Source organism: Amblyomma americanum, chromosome 1, assembly GCF_052857255.1.
Source record: "Amblyomma americanum isolate KBUSLIRL-KWMA chromosome 1, ASM5285725v1, whole genome shotgun sequence".
NCBI classification, from domain to species: Eukaryota; Metazoa; Arthropoda; class Arachnida; order Ixodida; family Ixodidae; genus Amblyomma; species Amblyomma americanum.
This window is the reverse complement of record NC_135497.1, coordinates 2,759,084-2,768,314: the sequence shown is the minus strand read 5'-3', so window position 1 is coordinate 2,768,314 and position 9,231 is coordinate 2,759,084.

Sequence of the window (9,231 nt, the reverse complement as noted above, 5' to 3'; positions counted from 1 at the left end):
GGGAGAAGTTCTTTGCACCACATTTGTAGAGCTCCTCCTTCGTGCTGTCGCCCAGGACGGCCGCCTAATGTCAACGAAAGTCTCAGGCGAAACGCCGTTCACCGGCCGGGTGTTGATGGTTGGGCAGAGGTGGAGGAGGTACCACTGCAAGAACGTTGGTCGTTCTCGGCTCTCCTGCCTGGTTCGGAACATCCGCAAGAACAACCGAATGGCTGTCCCAACTTGCTTTTCCCAGCTTCTGCCAGGCAAAAGCTGGTCGAAGGGAGACTCCTCTCTCACGGCGGTGGGCGAAATTTCCACCATGGTTTCGCCACTTCTTCCAGCTTCTTTTAAGGCGCGAGTTTTTTCTGGGACATTCCAGCACTGGTCAGCGTCGCTCCTTCCGGTTTCCTGCCGCCATATGTGACCTTTTAAAAGTCCGCGAAAACTCGTGCAGATTTCCTCCCAATATTTGAAAGAAAACTCCCTGAATAGAGCATGACTGATGACTGGGGGACGAGGCTGCTCTTCGCAGTAATGCAAAGACGTTACGCCGCCTGGGCTAAAGACAAACGCCTCTCTCCGAACAGTCGACCGTTGGAGCATGACTCGAAGGCGCAAGAGTGGAAAGCACGAACGAATAACGAACACCGCCTTGTCCGTGCCCTGTCTACTCTTGCGCCTTGTTTCTTAGGGTTACGTCTCCCTGTCACCGAGAACTCTTTACACGAATTTTAAATCCCATTAAAGGGTTAGTGCTTCACAAAATAAGTGAAATGCCCAGTCTTGCTCATTGAAGTGATACTGATGCCTCAGACTTCAGTTAGTTTTTGAATGTGGGGCCATTAGCTCTATTGTGTTATTTCCTCCATTTATTCCTTTATAATTTTGGCGCTAAAGGGTTAATAATACTAACCATTGGCGTCATGCTTGGCGCATGGAATCAAACATTAGCTAGTCCGAATCACGATAAGGCGCCCTTGTGGTGTACGATGTCAGTGCACAATAAAGATCTCCAGGTGGTCGAAATTATTCCGGAGCCCTATACTGCGGCACCTCTTTCTTCCTTTATTCTCTTAGCAACTCCTTTATCCCTTCCCTTAGAGCGCTTGGGGTGTCCGCCGATATGTGAGACAGATACTGTGCCATTTCCTTTCCCCCAAAACCAATTTTTTTCATTTACAGTCCGAATCAATGAGAATATTCCATACGATCCTGGTATGTCATACCTAATCGCTTAACATTCTATTTATATGTGAAACCGAAAATGACCGCAAAAAGTGGTACTGTTGCTCTCCCAGAAAAATGTCAGCCATTGTTTGAGAAAAGTATATCGATGCCTGAAAAGCTTCCTTCACTCCGTTGGAGGGTTAACAGTCAAGAGGTTCACCAAGGCCGCGGCCATACTCAGCGCTCTCTTCCTTTGGGGGAAAAAAATACATTGGCCATCTTGGAAGGCACGTACAAACGTCAATAACATTGCAATTTGGAGGAATCTTACAAAGTACCGCAAGAAATGTAAATGCAGGACTTCTGCATTGCAAGAATGTGGCATTATCGGGAAAGAACGAGATCGCACATCCAGGGAGATAATCGAAAGCCAACGATCTGTTTGTGAGCACACCGCCTCTCCTGCCGTCCAATAAAGAGCTGAAATTCCTGGGTGCGGCTGAGCATGAGTTGTGAGTGCGGTCACCTGCCTCGGAATGTTTGATCTTTGCCGCGAAGTATTTTATAATAACGTTTTATTTTTTTCCTGATTTTTCAGACCGGTTTGGCAAGTTGTAAGCAACAAATTCCATGACGTTTGCATGACGGCCCTTTACACCTCACAGATTTTATCGCGTTTATCGTGTTTATCATTCCTAACCGCAAGATTTATTCATTGGCATGACTGCACTGAATTGCAGTGACCACACAGGCTCCCCTCGATGTTCTTCCCCCTTAGCCGACTACGTGTTAATGCTTCGGACATAGAATTTAATTGGTCGACAGCGCCCGTGTCTGTCCTTTTGTTGTTGTGCCTTGCGCTGCATTTCACCACGCTGATGATCTTCCTTTATACGCTCTGTTTAGATAGACTATGTATACTTTTTGCCACTCTTGGTTTTCAATTTCGGCCCCATTTTAGACTACTGTATTATACATTGGCCTGCGTTTTGCATGCCACCCCCACACGATTCCTAGAGGCAATACGAAATCGCTTCAACCGGTGCATCTTAAGCGATTGGCAGAGGACAGCCAGGCTTGCTAACATGGAAGCGTTCTTACTTCTGCCGGCGCCATTAACCGCTTGCAGCAAACTACTACGCTGCTGTCAGGTCAATTAAATGCACTATCCTGATGCTAATTTGCGTCCCCTTTCGTTTCAAGTACCACCGTACATTTCACTTCAAAGTAACCACCGTTAAAAGGTAACCTTATCTTATTGGAGCACTTTGTCCTACTTGAATTATTTAATTTATTCATTCATTTTTATACCTCACAGGGCCGTACCTACTATAGAGTGGGAATGGTACAAAAAAAAACAACACGAAGGGTAGGTTCAGCATCACAACCGCCATTTTATTTATTTATCTATGAATACTGCAATCCCACAAGGAATTTTCGCAGGGTGGGTACATGAATACAAAAAAGGAAAAAAATACAAGTACAGGTTTCAAAACTTCAGGCAATAAGCTGGGATATAAATGTCACAGTAATGAACAACCACAAATCGGCAATAAACAGGAAAATAGGTTTGGTTTATGGGGGTTTAACGTCCCAAAGCGACTCAGGCTATGAGGGACGCCGTAGTGAAGGGCTCCGGAAATTTCGACCACCTGGGGTTCTTTAACGTGCACTGACATCGCACAGTACACGGGCCTCTAGAATTTCGCCTCCATCGAAATTCGACCGCCGCGGCCGGGATCGAACCCGCGTCTTTCGGGCCGGCAGCCGAGCGCCGTAACCACTCAGCCACCGCGGCGGCTAATAAACAGAAAAATAATACGTAGCATAGGTGTCAAAAGTTCAGGCTAAAAGCTCAGGCATAAAAGTAACAATATTAAACAACCGTTCATCGGAAGTAAGCAGAGAAAATAATACATAGTGCAACTGTCACAACCAGTCAGTAACAAAAATATATAAACTAGATGAGCTAGTACAATGAAATGATACAACAAAGCAGAAATAACGGACAACAGACTTCTAGTAAATGACACTACAGATTGCTGTAAAATTTCGTCGCTGGTAAGCCGATTCTTGTTCGTTACTGTTACTACTAATAATAATATTACTTGGTTTTTGGTCAAACGAAATGGCGCAGTATCTGTCTCATATATCGGCATACACCTGAACCAAGCCGTAAGGGAAGGAATAAAGGAGGAAGTGAAATAAGAAATGAAGACAGAGGTGCCGTAGTGGAGGGCTCCGGAATAATTTCGACCACCTGGGGACCTTTAACGTGCACTGACATCGCACAGCACACGGGCGCCTTAGCGTTTTGCCTTCATAAAACGCCGCCGCCGCGGTCGGCTGCGGAAAAAAAAGAATATTTGAAGCAATTGTTACGAGGGCAAAAAGGGGTAATTGTGACGTTGTGTCGATGCCCAGTGTTGTAACCTGAAGAGAAAGGTATTTCACCAAGGTTATTCTTGAAATGATCGTTTACAAGGTGGCACAAAAATTTGAGACGAGAGATCTGATTCTCTTCGGTTAATGTTATCAAAGCAGCCTTATGCAACAGGATAGTCACTGATGTACGTCCATAACCCTTGTAAACAAAACAGAAGGCTCTTTCTGTATTTTTTCAATTTCAGCAATATTTGTTTTCATAAACGCATTCCAATGTATATGACCACATAGTCTAGTATTGGAAGGACTATTTATTTTTAGGCTAGAAGCCGAACTTCGAGGTGGAAAGCTTTAGTGCACGCCTCGGAAAGAAAAGTTTATGGTTTGCGTTGCTTTCAACCTGATTAATGCGCCTGTTCCAGTCAAGAGTGTTAGGGATGCATATACACACATATTTGTAGTGCTTAATCTCGGAAAGAATGTTATTGGAGGAAGGATAATGGAATATGAGCTGATTTGTTTTGCGTGTTATCCTCATGAAAACGGTGTTTTGAAAGATGATTGGCATTTACCAGGTGTCAAACCATGTGGTAAGTTTTGAAATGCATCGATAAGTATCAACAGGTCTGTTTGGGCGTCTGTTTGGTTTTCCTTATTGATGGAGTTTGCAAAGTCGTGTACAGGCTGGACGAGTTTGCAAAGTCGTGTACAGGCTGGACTAATTGGATGCATATGCCTCTCCTGAATCCGTGCTGAAAGTTGGTAAAAAACTGATGATTCTCGAGGAAGTCAGAAATCTGGGTATGTATTATGTGTTCCATTATTTGGCAAGTGGTGGATGTCAGTGAAATTGGACGATAGTTACAATACACTGTTTTCTTTGTTTTTATGAATGGGTTTAACTCTGCCCATCCTCCAGTCATTCGGAACCTTCCCATCATTTCAGGACATGGAAATATTATGTATATATTTGTGTATTTACTTAGCTACCCATTCCGCATACCTGTGCACGAATGTGCTGGGTCCCGGGGGACTTTTTAACACTCAACTCCAGGAGCATTTTCAGGATGCCATGCTCACGGATGACAAGGTCTGGCATTGGAGGTGAACATGCTTCAAAAGCATGTCAAGTGTCATCACCTTTAGTAAAAACAGATTTAAAGTAATCATTAAATGTGGTTGAGATCTCGTTTCCGCAATGGGATAGAGTACCACTGATTTCAAGTTCAAGAGCGCCCCTGGATGCAGGAGAAAGCTTGCGCTAAAAATTTTTCAGGTGAGGTCACGATATACTCAGGTTAACTGTGGCAAAATAGTGTGCTTTATATTGTGCTAGTTGACTTTTCAGCTCTGATGACAAAGCTAAATGTTTTCGTGAAGTAGCCAGTGTTTCAAAGTGCTTGCTTCTTTTTTAACCTTTTTAGCTTCCTGCGGATTTCTAATGCAGTACAAGAAATCCAGGGATTCTCTCGTTTTCTCTTAACAATAACTGGCACAAAACGGTTAATATATATCGTAACAAGATCTTTGAAGGATGTCGATAAGTCATGCACATTTGCGTAGGAGCTCAAAAATTATCGAAGTGGAAAGATAACATGTAAACTATAGAAGTGTCATCACATGTGAAACGTTTGAAAAGATAATCTAGTTGAATATCGAATAACAATTGCACCAGTTAATGTTAGCAGTACGGCTTGGTGATCAGAAATTCGCGTTACTCTTTAGTACTTTGTCTGGTACCTGATAGATAAAATCACAAAAAAGATAACATAATAATCTAGAGCTACAATCTATTCTGGTGTACTCGGTATCAAGTTGAGATAGGTAAAAATAAAATGCCATGTCTAACAGAGTAACAACAATTTTGTCGGCATGATTATTAGGAGACATTGCTGACCAGTCAATATTGGGAAGATTAAAGTCGCCTCCTAGGACCACCCTTTCGCCATTTGGCCAGATTTTATATATGTATTCAGGTAGCATTTCAAATTATCTAAAACAGTGATGGAGAAACCAGGAGGTCTATACAATACAAGAACTACATACCTAATCGCCCCACAATAAGCTTTACAAAACATGCATTTGACATCTGGTATATCTGGCATGCTTAGTATCCGAAGTGATTTTTTGTATATAACAAAAACACCACCACTTCTACCTGCAGTGCGATCTTTTCGAATTACGTCATAATCAGTGGGCACAAATTTGCTGTCAAAAATTTCATTATGCAGCCACGTTTCAGTTAGCACTGCGAAATCAGGCCCAACCTGACTAGGTTGCCAAAACATAAATGGGCTTTCGGTACACAATGTTATCAAGTGCTTCACGTAGCTGCTCATAATTGTTAAAACCAACAATACGGCGGGAAGATGGTTCCATTCGAGATCGAAGTAGATATAATCGGGAGGATCATTTTTTGTTACCTGATTTAAAGCCCACTTTCAGTGAACGGCCAATGCGATGTCATAAATAAAGCGCCGGAACAATGAGGTGATAATATAGTGCGTGATGGTGATAAAACTTGTGAAAAAAGGAATTACGGTACATTTTTCCACGCGATGACAAGGACCATGAGAGGCATACTTGGTTTCCGCCAGTAATTGGCAAGAATAAAACGACTAAGGTTATCCTGGACCATCTGATTTCATTGCCCAGAGTAACAAAGACTGCAATAACCTAACGGCATCACTAGCTATCATGATTTGTTGTTTCAAAACCTTCTTCCATATTCCTGTGCTTGAACTAGCATTATATTCTCTTCTAGTTTTTGCTACAACTATTACCTTTGCGCATCATAGTTTTCAATTTCTACTACGTGCCTGACACTGTACAGGAAATTTTTTTTTTACCTTGACTTCCTTGCGTATGTTTTTGACTTTTCTTGGCGTTCTGCTTTTCTGTTTGATAGTTTCTATTGGTGCTGGACCTTGTGCTCATGCAATAAATTTCGCCAAGCCACGGCCTTGAAAAGCATTCGTTGGAATTGGTCCGCAAGTTTTGCGTGCCTGCTCGAAACCTCCGCGGTTCACAACAAACGGCCGGCGCGGTTCGACTCATTCGCTCCTTGGGAATGAGCCGATCTGAAAACGCAGCAGCCTGTAGTGACCTCAGTGGGCGTGACACGAGGCGAGAAGGGCGCCAGACAATAGGAGACCTTTGGTCGCAATTTCGGGTGGTGACCCGTGCGCGGTCGTCGGGCCCGGCTATTCTGTTTAGTCCTAATTGCCGCCTCGGTTGTGAACATTTCCGCTGGTCGTGCGGGCCGGACAGTGTCAGTGCTTGCTAAGAGCCTAGGGCCTTCATCTCACGCACGTTTACCTTGAGTCCAGCCATGTCTCTGTGTATCAACTTTACAGAAGCCACCTAAAATGTCTTAAAGGGCTCTTCGTGCTCGAAGTGGCTCTTATTTTCAGACGAAAACCGAACAGAAATCATTGAAACACGTGCTAGCTGGAACCACTATCATGAAGACGTCATTTCGCTCCCCTAACCTTACTTTGCAAATTGTAACATCATCGCACCCTCCACGATGACTTCTTTTTGCCACCCCCTGAAGTCTTTCCTCGCCGTGATCACGATAACAAAATAAAACGCATAACGTACCATTCATCGCTCTACGCGAAACCACTCATTCCTCGCACCATAATACACTGGAACAACCTGCCATCCCACATAGCTACTGAGGTTAAGTTACAATCCTTTCAGCATTTGTTAACGGAAACCATGGACTAACATATTTTGTATTATGTTGTATTATGTGCATTAAAGTATTACGGAGTATTTTATTTTGCGGTATTTGCTGCTTTAGTTGTGTATAATACACGCTTTATTTCATAATTCGTTATTACATGCAATATATATTTTATTTCAAGTGCCTGTGCCGTATTTTTATGCTTGCATCGCCCCCCCCCCCCCCCCTCCATGTAATACCCTCGCACGAGGGCCCTGAGCGGTATATTAAATAAATCTGTATTTAGATACTTATTTACTTATTTGTTTATTTATTAGAGACTGCCAATTGCTTTTGACAGTCCAGATAGGAGTGAGTGAGTACAACGTCGGCACTGCAAGTCAGAATAACAGAAACGTTAGTTACAAGGAACCACGAGAAAAGTGCTTAGAAGTACAGACTACTGCGGAAGTAAAGCCAGATTATACAAAATTACAATCCAGCGGAAACTGACGTCACGAAAAGAAGGGAAAAGAAGCAACACACAAATGATATGTTCAAAAACAGGAAAGTGGTGACTCTAAAACTAACGCGCTTCATTGCAATGTTTGCACGGCACACACAAATGATTCGACCGAGGACATACTGGCGACTTCTTGCGGTAGAGCAATCCACTCTGCTATAGCTCTAGGGAAAAGCGAGAAGCAATAAAAGGTAGTTCTGTCTGTGGCATCACAATTGTTTTGGTGTGCTTGCCTCTGGTTTCTCTTGTTTTATTAAAATTGATGTAGATGCCAGAATCCATTTTTTGTTTGTTTTTTAACGATAATAAGCAAAGTTTGTAAGCGATGTAGTCTGCACTGATATTATAGCGATGAGAAACCAGACCGTGTTCTGAGACCAGTGATCGAGGCTGGTCTTCTATACATGTTATAATTGAATCTAACGGCTTTCTTTTGCATGCTTTCAATGTTGCTGACGTCGGTCTTTTTTTGGGGATCAAACACAGTGTCTGCGTAAACAAGCAATGGGCTAGTGAGTGTCGTGTAGGCAGCGAATTTAGTCATACTTGTGCTATGTTTCAGCTGCTGTTTGATTAGCCATAGCTTGCGTAGCGACGCCGAAACGACGCATTGGACATGAGCGCTCCAAGGTCTTCGAGTCAATGAGTACACCCATATATTTAAATTTGTGAACCATCTTAATTGCTACATTGTTGATTTTATATGCACAAATTAATGGTGTTTTCTTTCTTAATCTTCATTTGTGTGCATTTTGAGGCGTTTAAGTTGGTACGCAAGGACTGGAACGAATTATCGATTGCATTAAGGTAATCATGTATTGCAGTCTTATCATGGTGTGATGAATGTTGTGGTGCACAATGCAATCATCGGCGAAGAACCGGCATCGCACCAAAGAATCAAAGGTCAAGTCATTTAGATAAATCAAAAAGAGAAGAGGAGAGAGGTAAATAAATTCCTCGTAGCAGAACTTCAAGTCTGTGTTGACCTGAGGTCTAATAGCATGCGGTGTACGCTCCGTTCCACTATTTCTGCACGACGCCCTTTGACCCCCATTATTCCTTAATGATATGGGCAAACGCCAATTTCAAACGCTTTCAAGCCACTCTTGGACATGGTGCGTGCTCTGTACAGAAGCTAAGACACTACAGTTGTATTTTTTTTTCGTTCGTCTTTTTCCGAGTAACGGAGGATTTCACCGCTTGAGGGGCACGCAGATGGAGCGGATCGGACACGATTTCTATTGAAGCGAAAAGCCTCACTACGCCAGTTTTTCGAGCCGTAAGCGGGGCCGCAAGTTTGTCTTTGAATGTAGCTAGAGGAGAAACCATGTGAATAACTGATGGTAGTCACGTCCGACACATGACATCAGCTAAAGCAGCGACACCAGCGGCTGCGACACCAACTATCTCGAATTTGACCTTTGACCTTGATCTTTGACCTTGACATTTGGCCTTGACCTTCCGTCAAGCGGGACAGCGTCTGCCGCCATCGCATGCGCAGGTC